Here is a 14426-nt window from a genome sequence, read left to right on the forward strand (position 1 = left end):
TAAACAGTATCAAAAATTTATTAAAGTTATAGAAAAACTTCATGTAGAAATCCCTTTCACAGAAGCCATCACTCAAATACCTTCTTATGCAAAGTTTCTCAAAGACATCCTTACCAACAAACGTAGACTTGACGATCCGAAGCCTTTGGAATGTAATGCTATTTCCGAGGACAAATTAGCAAAGAAAGATAAAGATCCTGGAAATTTCTCCATTCCTTGCCTTTTGGGTAATCATGTCATCGAAAAAGCTTTTCTAGACTTAGGAGCTAGTGTGAGTTTAATGCCTCTAGCAGTTTGTGAGAGATTAAACTTAGGAGAATTACAACCCACTAAGATGTCACTTCAGTTAGCCGATAGATCTGTTAAATATCCGATAGGCATTTTAGAAGATGTTCCTGTTAGGATAGGTCAACTATTTATCCCTACTGATTTTGTCGTCATGGACATCAAAGAGGACAATGATATACCAATTCTTCTAGGTAGACCATTCTTATCGACTGCAGGAGCCATAATAGATGTCAAGAAAGGAAAGTTGACATTTGAGGTAGGTGACGAGAAAATAGAATTTATACTTTCGAAATTTCTTATGGCACCTGTGATGGGAGACTCATGTTATGCCTTAGATATCATTGATGAATGTGTTAGAGAATTAGAACAAAAAGAAATTATAAAAACAATTAAGTTACCATCAAATCTCATAAAGGAAGATGATGACTTTAAAGAACCTTACATCGATGATAACCTTTACGAATCTTTATCCCTTACCCCAAATCCTATGCCATGCCCTAAGAAACCAACCTTAGAACTTAAGGAACTGCCTAAGAACCCGAGATATGAGTTCCTCGATGAAAAGATGAACCGTCCAGTTATAATTAGTGCTACCTTGAGCCAAGAGGAAACGAACCAACTTTTTGACGTTTTACGAAGATATCCCTCAGCCTTAGGATATAATATCTCTGACCTGAAAGGTATAAGCCCATCCGTATGCATGCATCGGATTTCGCTCAAAGAAGATTCAAAACCCTCTAGGGAGCATCAGAGAAGAATAAACCCTATAATGAGTGATGTTGTTAAAAAGGAAGTTCTTAAGTTACTTGAGGCAGGTATAATCTATCAGATCTCGGATAGTAAGTGGGTGAGCCCTGTGCATGTAGTACCTAAAAAGGGAGGCATCACAGTCGTGCAAAACAATAAAGGCGAACATGTAGCAAAACGTTTAGAAGGAGGATGGCGGATGTGTATAGATTATAGAAAATTAAATAAAGCAACTAAGAAGGATCATTTCCCTTTACCGTTTATAGACCAGATGTTGGAGCGTCTAGCCAGACACTCTTACTTCTGCTATCTAAATGGATACTCTGGATTCTTCCAAATACCTATTCACCCAGAAGATCAAGAAAAAACTACCTTTACATGCCCCTATGGAACTTTTGCCTACAGACGAATGCCTTTCGGCCTCTGTAACGCTCCAGCTACTTTCCAACGCTGCATGATGTCAATCTTCGCAGATTACCTAGATGGTATCATGGAAGTGTTTATGGATGATTTCTCGATTTGCGGATTCAATTTTCACAATTGTCTTGCTAACCTTGAGAAAATCCTGGAGAGATGCGTGGAGGTGAACCTCGTGCTAAATTGGGAAAAATGTCATTTCATGGTAACCGAAGGAATAATTTTAGGACATATAGTTTCCGAGAAAGGTATAGAGGTAGATAAAGCTAAAATAGAAGTTATAGAAAACCTAAAACCACCAAAAACCATCAGAGAAGTCCGAAGCTTTCTTGGACACGCTGGATTCTACCGGCGTTTTATTAAGGACTTCTCCAAAATAACTAAACCGTTAACCGGACTTTTAATGAAAGATGCTGAATTCATTTTCGACGAAAAATGTAATGACGCATTTAATCTTTTAAAACAAGCATTAGTATCTGCACCCATTATGAAACCGCCCGATTGGTCGGAACCTTTCGAGATAATGTGCGATGCTAGTGATTATGCAGTTGGAGCCGTTCTAGGACAAAGGAAAGATAAAAAATTACATGCCATTTATTATGCCAGTAGAACCCTAGATGCTGCCCAGCTTAACTACGCAACAACCGAAAAAGAATTACTCACTGTAGTTTTCGCTATAGACAAATTTAGATCTTATCTAGTAGGAGCAAAAATTATTGTTTACACCGATCATGCTGCCATTCGTTACCTATTAAGTAAAAAAGATGCCAAGCCCAGGTTACTCCGATGGATTCTATTACTACAATAGTTTGATTTAGATATAAGAGATAAAAAAGGCACTAAAAATGTAGTGGCTGATCACCTTTCTAGGCTAGAACATCTAAAACCTGAACTAGTACCCATAAACGATGATTTCGCCTATGATAGACTGATAGCTAAAGTAGAAACCATTGAAGATAATAACCTAGATCCTTTTGAGCATTCCCAAAATTCCTTTGCAATAAGTAACGTACCCTGGTATGCAGATTTCGTTAATTACCTAGCTGCTGATATAGTACCCCCTGATCTTGACTACCACCGCAAGAAGAAATTCTTCCACGATGTGAGAAACTTCTATTGGGACGAACCGCTCCTTTTCAAAAGGGGTAAAGATGGCATCTTTCGCCGTTGCGTTCCAGAAGAAGAGGTAAATAATATTATCAAGCATTGTCATTCTGCACCTTATGGTGGACATGCGAGCACCTCTAAGACATACGCCAAGATTCTTCAAGCTGGCCTATTCTGGCCTACCATGTGGTGTGATGTCTATGCTTACATTGTAAAATGTGATAGATGCCAATGCACTGGAAACATTTCAAGACGTGATGAAATGCCCTTAAGAAACATTTAGGAAGTAGAACTCTTTGACGTATGGGGTATAGATTTCATGGGACCTTTTCCACCATCCTTAGGAAATAGGTATATCTTAGTAGCTGTAGACTATGTGTCTAAGTGGATTGAAGCTATAGTTGCACCCACAAACGACACTAGGGTAGTAATCAAACTATTTAAAAACTATATATTCCCTAGATTTGGAACACCACGTTTAGTCATAAGCGATGGGGGATCACACTTTATATCGAGAATATTTGATAAACTTTTAAGAAAATATGGAGTTAGGCATAGAGTAGCAACACCATACCATCCACAAACTAGTGGCCAAGTAGAAGTATCTAATAGGGAGATAAAACAAATCCTAGAGAAAACTGTTTCTATTTCTAGGAGAGACTGGTCTCAGAAGCTTCAAGAAGCATTATGGGCCTATAGAACCGCTTTCAAAACCCCTATAGGAACTACTCCTTACCAGCTAGTTTATGGAAAATCATGTCACTTACCATTCGAGTTAGAGCATAAAGCCTATTGGGCCATTAAAACTTTGAATTTAGACTACCTAGCCGCTGGAGAGAAGCGTATCTTAAACATTCATAAACTAGAAGAACTTAGGCAATCTGCCTACGAGAATGCAAAAATATATAAAGAGAGGACAAAAGCCTATCACGACAAAAGAATAGTAAAGAAAAACTTCAATATAGGCGATTCTGTTCTCCTTTTCAACACTAGGTTACGACTCTTCCCTGGAAAGCTACGTTCAAGATGGACTGGTCCTTTCGAAGTATCCAAGATTCTGAGATCCGGAGTCGTAGAAATCAAGAACATACCTGTAGTCCATTCATTGTAAATGGACAAAGACTAAAGCTCTATGAAGGAGGAGACATTCCAACATACTACTCGAGCCACACCCTGATTGATCCACCGATTCATACTACTACAGGTGTATAAATTCTAACCGTCAAGCTAATGACGTTAAACAAGCGATGCGTGGGAGGCAACCCATGGTTTTTCTTTTCATTTTACTTTTTTTTCGCATTTATTTACATTTATTTTTATTTTTATTTTATTTTATCTTATTTTGCATTGAGACTAAAGTTTGGATGGTTTGTATTTTCAGGATCACTTTCCTAACTTTTACAGGATGCATGGTTTTGATGACATGCATATTGCCTATAGAGACAATGCTCAGAGGGAGCGCTACATTGCTTTATACCAGCGCCCTATGGCACCCACACGTTACCCTGATCAGCATTGTATGGAGGCACTGGGTATCGAGTCTAGTATCCGATTCCTTAGCCACCAGCTCCACTGGGACGAATTTGCTGATGACTTGAGTAACACATATAGGAACCTGACTTTGGAGTTCCTGAGTTCATTCGACTACGACCCATATTCTGGACCAGATGGGTATGCTGCTTTCAGGCTCTTTGGAGTTGAGTACTCCTTCAGCCAGAAAGAGTTCGGCGACTTATTAGGTTTCCAGACTACTCCTGATGCTATCCCGGAGACACCTTTGGGATATTTCCTGGGTAAGGAAGTGGAGAAGTTTTGGAGTGATATATCAGGTGGCGGAAGCCAGGATCCATCTATGCAGTTATCTTATGTCATACATAACCCAACCTTCAGATATTTTCAGATGATATTAGCACATTCCTTCTTGGGAAGACAGGATGCAGAGACACTACTGAGTGAAGAGGAGATCTTCCTATTATTTTGCGCATCCCAGTCTCGCCCAGTAGCATGTGGGAACTTTTTATTGAATAATCTCAGCGGTATCTCTAGATCCACCGAAGGAGTCATCCATGTTGATGGAATCATCACACAGATTGCTGTCGCTTTAGGTCTGTCTCGCAAGCTGTTACATCTTCGGACCTACTGTGGATACACGACCATGGACATCGATTTCTGTTTGACCAGAGGATTGATGAGGAGAGCCTCTTTCCATCCATGCCAGTTCCGACTGCTAGTCGACAACGAGGCCATCCATTACTTCACATTGCCAGACCCTATGATGACCAGTGTGCATGATCCAGCGAATTGGAGTTATGCTCTAGAGGGCCAGGGAGAGACCGTTGAGGAGCCGAGATCGCCCCCAGTTGCTGAATACACACCTGCACCACCATCTCCTAGAATCACTGTTCTCTCTAGTAATCATTCATTGCAGACACCCGACATACGCACCCAGATTGTTGAGTGCCGTAGAGAGATTGCAGAGCTTAGACAGGAAGTGGCGGACCTAACTTTACAGATATGAGTCTCTGATCTCACCCATGCTATTGAAGCCGATTGTCTATATCAGGAGATCGCAGAGCTCAGGCAGGAGATAACCGTGCTCCGTGGATCCACTCAGGCAGACGACACCCCTAATACCTGATTTCACCATTTCATTTCACTTTATTTCTCTTTTATATATTTATCGTATTTGCATTACTCATTTTACATTATCGCATTTGGATATTATATAAACTACTACTATACATTAGTATTTCTATTTTTATCTATATATGTTTTATATTTATTTTATTTTGCATTTTAATTTTTCAGTTATTTATTTATATTTAATTTCTGTTTTTGTTTTTGTTTCAGTTTCACTTTTTATTTTCGTTTTTACTTTTATAAAATTATGCAAGTCAAAGAAACTAGGAGAATTACAAGACAAATGCTATCCAGACCCCTCAAAGCCAAAAGACAAGTGAAGCCCAAACCAAAGGACCAAAATCTGGCCCAGCCGAATTTTGCCTTGTGGCGCCCGCCATAGGACCTGTGGCGCCCGCCACAGCGTCTGTAAATGGTCGGGGCAGACCACTTTTCTTCACCATTTTTTGCAACTTACAACCTCCAAAACCCATTTTTTCACCTTGGAAAAAAGCCCTTGAACCCACAAAAAGCTCATACTTTCCTAACCATCATACCACACATATCATTGTTCCACTTTCCATTTTCGATTTCATCCGCCGGATTTTGTAAAAATCCAACCTTTTCACCAACCACTTCATCTTCTTCATCCACATTTTAAGAGCATTCAAATGGAGTTCAACGGATTCATTCTTCGAGGAGGGAAACCGGGGGAGAGACAAAGAAAAATCATTGAACGGTTGCAAAATCGGGAAATCCTCTCGACAAGGTACGTTGACGAAAATTGTCTCTATACTTTAGGTATCTACCATAGCATTTTCCATTTATTAGACAACTTAGGTTTGCATAATTTCTTTATCAACAAAGAACCCACCTATGAGCGGCTGACAATCGAATTTTTAAGTTCCTTAATTTATATTGTCAACCCTAACACTGCTAGCACAGTCGGTACTGTCCAATTTAGAATGTTTGCTGTTGAATACCAATTCAGTACCGATGAACTAGCCAGTTTGTTAGGGATCCCTCATGGGGAAGGTGCTATTTGTGAGGCCCCTTTGGATTCCGAATGGTCTGTTGAGGTATTTTCCTTTTGGGAGCGTTTATCAAACACTTCCATTAACTCTTTTGAAGGAGTTCTTGCCTCAACTATCCATAACCCGGCCATCAGAGTTTTTAGATATCTGTTGGCATGCACTATTTTTGGCCGGGAGAATCCAAATAAGGTTAACGCCAGAGAGCTTCTATATTTGCAAGGAAGCCTCACAAATAGGAGAATTAATTCGGTTCCGTTTATGCTCGCCCATATGATTTTAACTCTGAATAAGGCGGGACCGATTTCTTTTGGTGGATTGATTACGTCTATTGCTCGGGCATTTAACCTGAACAATGAGCTGGCTACCCTAGACCCCTTACCTCCTCGCACAATTAACTTAAAATTTCTGAGAGACATGAAATTATGTCACTCAAGGAGAGAAGGAGGTTATACACTTATGATTCATGGTGTAGCCATCCCATCTGTTATTCTACCTTGCACTAGACGTACAGATATACGTGATGAGAGGAATTGGACCTACGATTTAGATGCTCCACCTGTTTTGGGTCCTCTTCCTCCTAACATTCTTGATGAGGCGGGACCAGACACTAATGATGAATATGATCGGAGAGAGAGATCTCCCGTACCACATGTGTCCCCCCATCATCCTTCACCACCACACACCGCACCATCTTCTTCTTCTGCAGGTACCACTCCTGGCTTCTATATTACAGAGGAGATGTGGCGTGACCACCTGGCTAGAGAGCAAAGGCGTGACGACCTACTCTCTACCCTCCAGCAACAAATGACGGGCAATATGAATTTCATGCAAGAATCACAGCGGAGGACAGACAGGTCCTATGACACTGTTCTACAGTCCCTGCAAGTGATCACCGATACACAAGCCCGTCAACAACAATACCACCAGAGACACATGACACTAATTGAAGCCATCCAAGGTTCCATTATCGGTAACCTTCAAGAGGTGAGGACCGCTCAGAATGCCCTGCAGGCGAGGATGGATCAGAGAGACCATCGTCGTACCCAATCCCGTCGTCCACCTCAGGATGGCGAGGGCACTAGTGGTCAGCAATAGGTTGCCAGGTAACTCTTCCTTATCTTATTTCGAAACATTGGGGACAATGTTCGATTTAAGTGTGGGAGGAGACTCTATCGTCTTTTCTTTATTGTTTTTCTCGCTTTTCCTTTATCGTTTTTATTTGCTGTTTTTAGATTGTTTATTTCCTTTTAGTTGTTTAATTTTGCTTCTTAGTATAATACATGAGTCTGACGAGTCACCAAATATAGTAGATCCTTAGTACAATCCTACCTCCCCATACCTTTAGCCCCACCAAATTTTTTTGCAAAAGAAAATAGTGTTATTTCGTAAGTTTTCAGGTTTTAAGGACATGTTTTGAGTAAGGATGCGGTGACTTGGGAGAACTTTGCGAAACATCAGTATCTGTTTTAGCACCATAAGCTTCGTAAATATAGGAATCATTCCCGAAACCCCATATACCATGGCCTTAATCATCATTTCCGTATAAGTCTTTAGTAGTTTATCTCAGCAGTCAGCTCCGGCCTACGCATCCTCTACGTAGGGGACCGATGGAAATAAGTGAATGATCCAGAAAAAAACAAAAAACAAAAGAAAGCAAAAAGGCAACTCCGGTATAGGTGACCCTCACAAAGTCATTTAAACCAAATAATTGTAAAAAAATTCTACAAAAAGAAAAAGAAAAAAGAAAAGCAGTACCCACTGCTAGTTGGTTCAGAGGTATCTGGCATTGAACTCGGTAGGGCAGATCACGATCCGATCCCCCACAACTACAGTTGGGTTCAATAAGAGGGTTTACACATGTTTATGTGCCAGAAACCCCAAGCTCTGATCATAATCACTAACAGGCCACTCTACTATGAAGCATGTACGGATAACGGGCTTAATGTGATTGCGCCTGAATGAAAAGGACACAAAAAGAGATGAAGAGGCAGGCCTAGGTATTGTGGGATAATATGGGTTGGTTAATATAGGAATGGAGTTTATGTCCGTATTTGCGGATTAGTGTCATCATGATACCCTTAGTTCACTCAGTTAGTACCTATCACTGCATCCCGACTTGAACTTAGAATTTTTACCTGAAGCACTCGTTTGCACAAATTTTCTTTTATGAACTTTTCAATGTTTTGCTTGAGGACAAGCAAAGGTTTAAGTGTGGGAGAGTTTGATCACACTAAAATTTATGTATTTTCGACTCCGATTTCACATGCATTCTAGTTGTTTTATTGTCATTTTGTTGTGTTATTACTGTGTTTTCCTTTGTTTTCAGGTTTTTACTTTAATCGGAGCCCCGATCGAGAAAAGGAGTGAAAAAGGGCTAAAAACCCTAAAATTCAGCATTTTATGCTTATGGCCTACCCCATGGCGGGCGCCACAGACCAAGCCATGACGTGTCCAAGTCCAACTTCCTCAACTCCCACGTTTCCCCACTTCATCCACTAAGGCGCCCCACTTTGTGCTTGTGGCGGGCGCCATAGCCTTGTGGCGGACGCCACAAGAAGGAAACGGTTTCCTCTATTTTCAAGTTGAAGGGCATCCAAGTCAATTCCACCTTTTTTATTTGCTTATAAATAGAAACGCAAATTCAGTTTTACAATCATCCAAACTTAGAGCAGAGGCAAACTCAGAAGCAACTTTGTTTCACTTAGGCATATATTCAGTATTTTATAGTGGTAATCGCTTCGCATTGGAGTGTTACCATAATTGTGTCATCAAGTCTGTGATAGAGTCTGTAATCGAGTTTTGAGTACTTTGGAAGGAAGTTAATCCTGCCGCCATTTTCTTTTCTGCATTGCAATTTACTCAGCCCTCCGATTGGAGCAGGTTTTTATTACTCGCCTTTACTTTATTTATTTCCCGCACTCGCTTTTACTTTATTTATTTCCCGCACTCGCCTTTACTTTATTTATTTCCCGCACTCGCTTTTACTTTATTTATTTCCCGCACTCGCTTTTACTTTATTTATTTCCCGCACTCGCTTTTACTTTGTTTATTTCCCGCACTCGCTTTACTTTATTTATTTCCTCGCACTCGCTTTACTTCATTTATTTCCTCGCACTCGCTTTAAATTATTTACTTTCCACACTCGCACTACTTTTATTTACTTTAATGCACTTTTACTTTACCATGTCTAACTAAATTTATAAGGTTAGAATGTAAGGATCGTAATCGAACCAGTAATCCGTACAATTGTTCGTAGAAACACTTAAGGGCTATTTTAACTTTCAACTTAAGTTTTCCCGCACTTCAATTCCGTTGGGTAAGATCGAAAGCCGTCCAACGTCTTTATAAACTTAATTGTTTTTAACTATTTCAAAAATAGCGAAAGCGCTTTGTTTAGTTCATTAGGAGTTTTTAATATCAAGAAGAAAAGAGATTTTAAAACTATTTTCGGACGCGTTTATAAGTTTAGAGTCTGGTTCGTGAGAACCTCTTTTGGTTAAGAAATCCAGGTTATAATACTTTTCAACTTAGTCAAGATACTATATTTCTTAAAAATAGGTTTACTACTCTAACGCAATGCGCGCCTTTTTATAAGTGACAATAAGAGGGTTTGATTAGGGAGTACAACTCGGTTCTGAATACGCGAAAGCGACAGTTCCTGTTAAATTAGTTCTTTTCAAAGTAGGAAACATTGCCCATAAGTAGTTCTATTAGCAGGTAATTGGATTATCAATTGATTACGTGAATTACATTCGACCCTGTCTTTATTAATTATATTCTATTTCAATACTTTACTTTTTATTGCACACTACAGAAACACTTATTTTGATCGCCTTTGATAAACACCATAACAACAGATAACGATAGCTTGACACTTGGTCTCTGTGGATACGATAATCTTTTATATTACTCTGACGCGTTCGTATACTTGCGAACACCGCATCAAGTTTTCCAACGCATCATGATGCAGGTTATTTTGTTTGCATTCTTAGTATTATAAGCAAGACTTAATTCTAAATCATGCATCATTCGTGGTAGATCATTATTCTTAGTGAGAATTTGAGCCTTATGATGGATGAAATACAAAAATCTATTTATTTTTTCTTTCTTGTGTGATTTCACTCATGTTTGTTACTTACTCTAGAACTTGACTTGACTCTTGTTAAAACTATTTGTTTACTTGTGCATACTGATATAATAAATACATTTTTATTTTATTTTTAGCTACTTAGCCAGAAAGCCAACCTTGAAATTATCACCCCTTGTTTGAAGCCCCTTTGAGCCTATTTATCCCATTTTTGTTTATAACTCACTACAAGCTTAAAGTGAAAAACAATGATATCCCCCTATTTAAGGGTGTAGCGGTAAACTCATGACCATCAAGCTATGGATAAACTTGACGTCAATAAAACCAGAGTCGCCACCGCGCTTTTATTATTTCCAAAGGAAAAGGAAAAGGTACAAACAAAACCCAAAGATAAGAAGTTTTCAAATCAAAACTAAGAAAATGCCAGGGATTACAGGTAAGGGGGTTGGTTACACAGATGGAAGGTGTTAGCACCCATAGTGTCCTAGGTACTCTTAGGGAACCCTTTTTTATGTGTGCATATGTCTTTGGTATAAATGATGTTTGATAAAATGGAGTGTAGGGATGAGGAAAGAATTTATTGATTATATTTTTGTGTTTGACAAGACTTTCGGTCTTGTGCCTACGTACCAACATAAAAATGAGGGATCAAAACCTTGTAGTTCATGGTAAAAATTTCAAAATAGGTTAATTGCTTTTAACAAAAGTTTAAATGAAAAGGGAACAAAAGGCCAAGAATTTGAATGAAGTTGTTAGTTATTTTTGTCTTTTGAAATTTTAAGTCAATATGATTAAGTTTATTTACAAGCTTGATTTAAGAAAAGAGTTTGAAAATTCAATGGTATAAGGCCAAAGTTTCTAATCATTAAAACAAAGTCTAAGTTTGAAATCGCAAGTCAAAGAAGGTTTTGAAAAGGGGGAAAGATTTTGAAATTTAAGAAGTGGGAGGAGATGAAGAGGCTATCCTAAGCACAAAATTAAAAGTTAAGAGTTGAAAAGATCTAACCAATGAGATGCAATCCAACAGACAAGAATGTCATATAGAAACCAATTTTCCCTTGGACTTTAATCAAGCAATAATCAATAAGCAAATGAGTAATATCCATACATCATGAAGATCAAGGCATCAAATAAAGATAGCCATGTCCAAGTAAGCAATCCCAATAGCTAGCAATCTTTTTTGTCTTCTCAGGTATCAGATGAAATGTTCCTTGATCAACTCAGAGCAAAACATCAGACACAAGATCAAAATAATAATTAAGCAAAAGATAGAGTAGCAGATGAATTCAAACAAATCCCAAGGCTTATATCAGATGAAAGCACACTTCACAATAGCTCAGTCTCAGAATGTTGGCATTGGCCAAGTCCTTTTTGCACAGGGAATGTTGCCTGATCCTAAGTCCAAAAGTTCCGATCAAGATCAACAGTCCATCATATGTTTTTTAGGGTTTTTGTTGTTATTAGATGTTTTAAGTTCCTAATACCACAAACAAAATCAAAGTACACAAACAATATATATAATCACAAGATATGGCTCAAGTGAGCAGAGTGAAAATGGCATAAACATAAACAAGTTAAATAAAATGTAAATGACAATGAATTATAAATGACTGAAATTTAAATTGCATAAAGTAAATGACTTGAAGGTAAAGAAATATTAATAAAAGTTAGTCAAATGTTAGTAGTGTTTTCTTAATTGATTAAGTCATTCTTTGGAGAACACTCAACCATTCATTCACAAGTATGAATCCTTAAACCCAGACATCTTCCATGAGATGGGTTCCAACTTGGATAATTCAACAAGTATGCCACTAGCTCTCATGAAAGGAAAAAAGGTCAAGTCTCCACACAATCCCATGAAGAATGGGAGACTTACAATCTCACTTACTAGAATGTTATGCCTTTTGGGTCAAATTTAGCTCTATGCTAAGCAATCATAATTGGACTTATGTAGAAGTCACAACTATCTGAGGTCGGGCAATAAAAACTTAGGTGTTAATGCATGTTAGAGATTTGGTATGAAGAACCAAACTCCTAAAATATACCACACACTAAAAGAAAATATCAAGAGGGAGGGACATATCTCAGTCATACTTGTATTAATTCATTTGACACAAGGTCATTAATGAACCAATTAGCCTTTATACATTAGAGATTTCATTGGTCAAATGAGGGAATTGGAAGAATAGGGATGAAGATGAAGAGGGAGGGGAAGATAGAAACATAAATTGGTCAAGGGAGGAATTTCATCAAATCAAAACCATCCATTCATTTTGGGAGATGAAATGTACATTCCATCAATCCCCTAAATCTAATGGTTTTGATCCAACAAAAGTCAAACATCACAAGACCATAAAAATGGCTCAACATAATTTTCAAAAATTTAATCAATTAAAAATGACATTAAAAATGAATTAAAATACATTTTAATTTGGTCAAAATCTAAAATCCCTTCAAAACACCAAATAAATGACCAAGGGATTTATCCTAGGTCAAACAAGGTCAAATGACCTTAGACAAAAAAATTCATTATTTTTGAAAAGTCAGAAGTATTTTTAAACAATTAAAAATATGCACAAAAACATTTAATTCATGAAAAATATCAAAGTTAATCCAAAAAATAATTTTAATTCAGAATATGGAAGAGAAAAATATTTAAAGATTTTTGGTGAAAGTCCCATATTTTTTGGATTAAAAATCAATTTTTTATGAATTAAACAAAATAAATGGATTAAATAAAAAATCAAAAATTAAAAAGAAATTAGAAAAAACAAGGGTCATCAGATCTCCCTCATTAATTGAGGTGGCAAATCTGATGGCCATGCACGTGCTATCCTTGATGGACTAAAGTCAAACCAATGTACGCGTGTTAATTCAAAGGAATGACTCAGATTAAAACATTCAAACATGATCAGATGGTTAGGAGGCGTGCCAACACACCATCAGAGTTACGGCTCCGGTCATCTTCTCCGGTGAACCTCACGAGACTGGTCCACCTTCATCTCAATGGAAAATGAAAAACGAGGACACTATCTCAAAGAAAAAAATGCTCAGGAGCTCGAATCTGACCTCAATTTTCTCCAATTCCAAGTATATCAAAAGATACAGGGATTTGAATTTTGAGGATCATGAACTGAGTTGCTTCGATTTCACCTCAAAGCAACTCAATCTTGTTGCCTATATTGGTAGGACTTCAGCCAACCAAAAATCAAATAGATGATGAAGAATTGAGGGAGAATAGAAGAGATGAAGATTCTAAAAGATCACCTTCGAGGGAGCTTGAATCTTGCTTGATCTTGCTTCCAATTGGTCTTGGCTTGACTTCAGATGCTTGTAGGAAGTGAATTGGATCAAGGAAGGGCTTGGATTCTTGGAGTTTCAACTTTAAACCAGAAGTGATATTGAAACTCGATTTTCAATTGAAAACCTTCAAGTTTATCCTCTAATGGTGAGGGGTATGGTTGTAGGGTCAAAGCTTAAGCCAGGTGTCCCTAATTTTGAGCAGAAGGGGTTGTATTTATAGGCAAGGCAATTGATTTCCACACACTTCCATCAAAATTCCAAAAATATTAATTCTCACTTACATGGATGCATGGTAGTGTGATAGACCCATCAAATGATGTTAAAAGGTCCAAAATTGATCCTGAGCAATGCTGAAAGTGTGTCATGGAGTCATGCAATTGGAAATGAAAAGTGGTCATGAGATTCATCCAAATGAAACCTTGAAAAAAATCCATGCGCAATGAGGTGATCTTGGGCCAAATGAGGTGATCTTAGACTTTTTGGAAAAGTGAGATCAAGGGGAATAAATTTCATGTTGAACACTTTTCCATTTGAAGTTTGGATCATGATGAATTTTAAGGTGGAAGTTTGGAAAATCAAACAAATTTGAAATTTTTCTAAGTACCTAGTCAAATGTTCACTTCTTCCACCTTGAATAACTTTTTCTATGGGCTTCAAAAGGAAAACGTTCCTTCATCAAAATCGTATCTCTTTCAAACCTCTTAAATTTGGTCACAAATTTGACCTAATTCGGATTTGGAATGAAGGAGTTATGCATTTTAGAAGTTGAGGAAAATCTCTTGTTCAATGGTAATGGCCCAAAATGACCTATAATATTTCCTCTT

Source organism: Lathyrus oleraceus, chromosome 6 (genome assembly GCF_024323335.1).
Source record: "Lathyrus oleraceus cultivar Zhongwan6 chromosome 6, CAAS_Psat_ZW6_1.0, whole genome shotgun sequence".
Taxonomy (NCBI): Eukaryota; Viridiplantae; Streptophyta; class Magnoliopsida; order Fabales; family Fabaceae; genus Lathyrus; species Lathyrus oleraceus.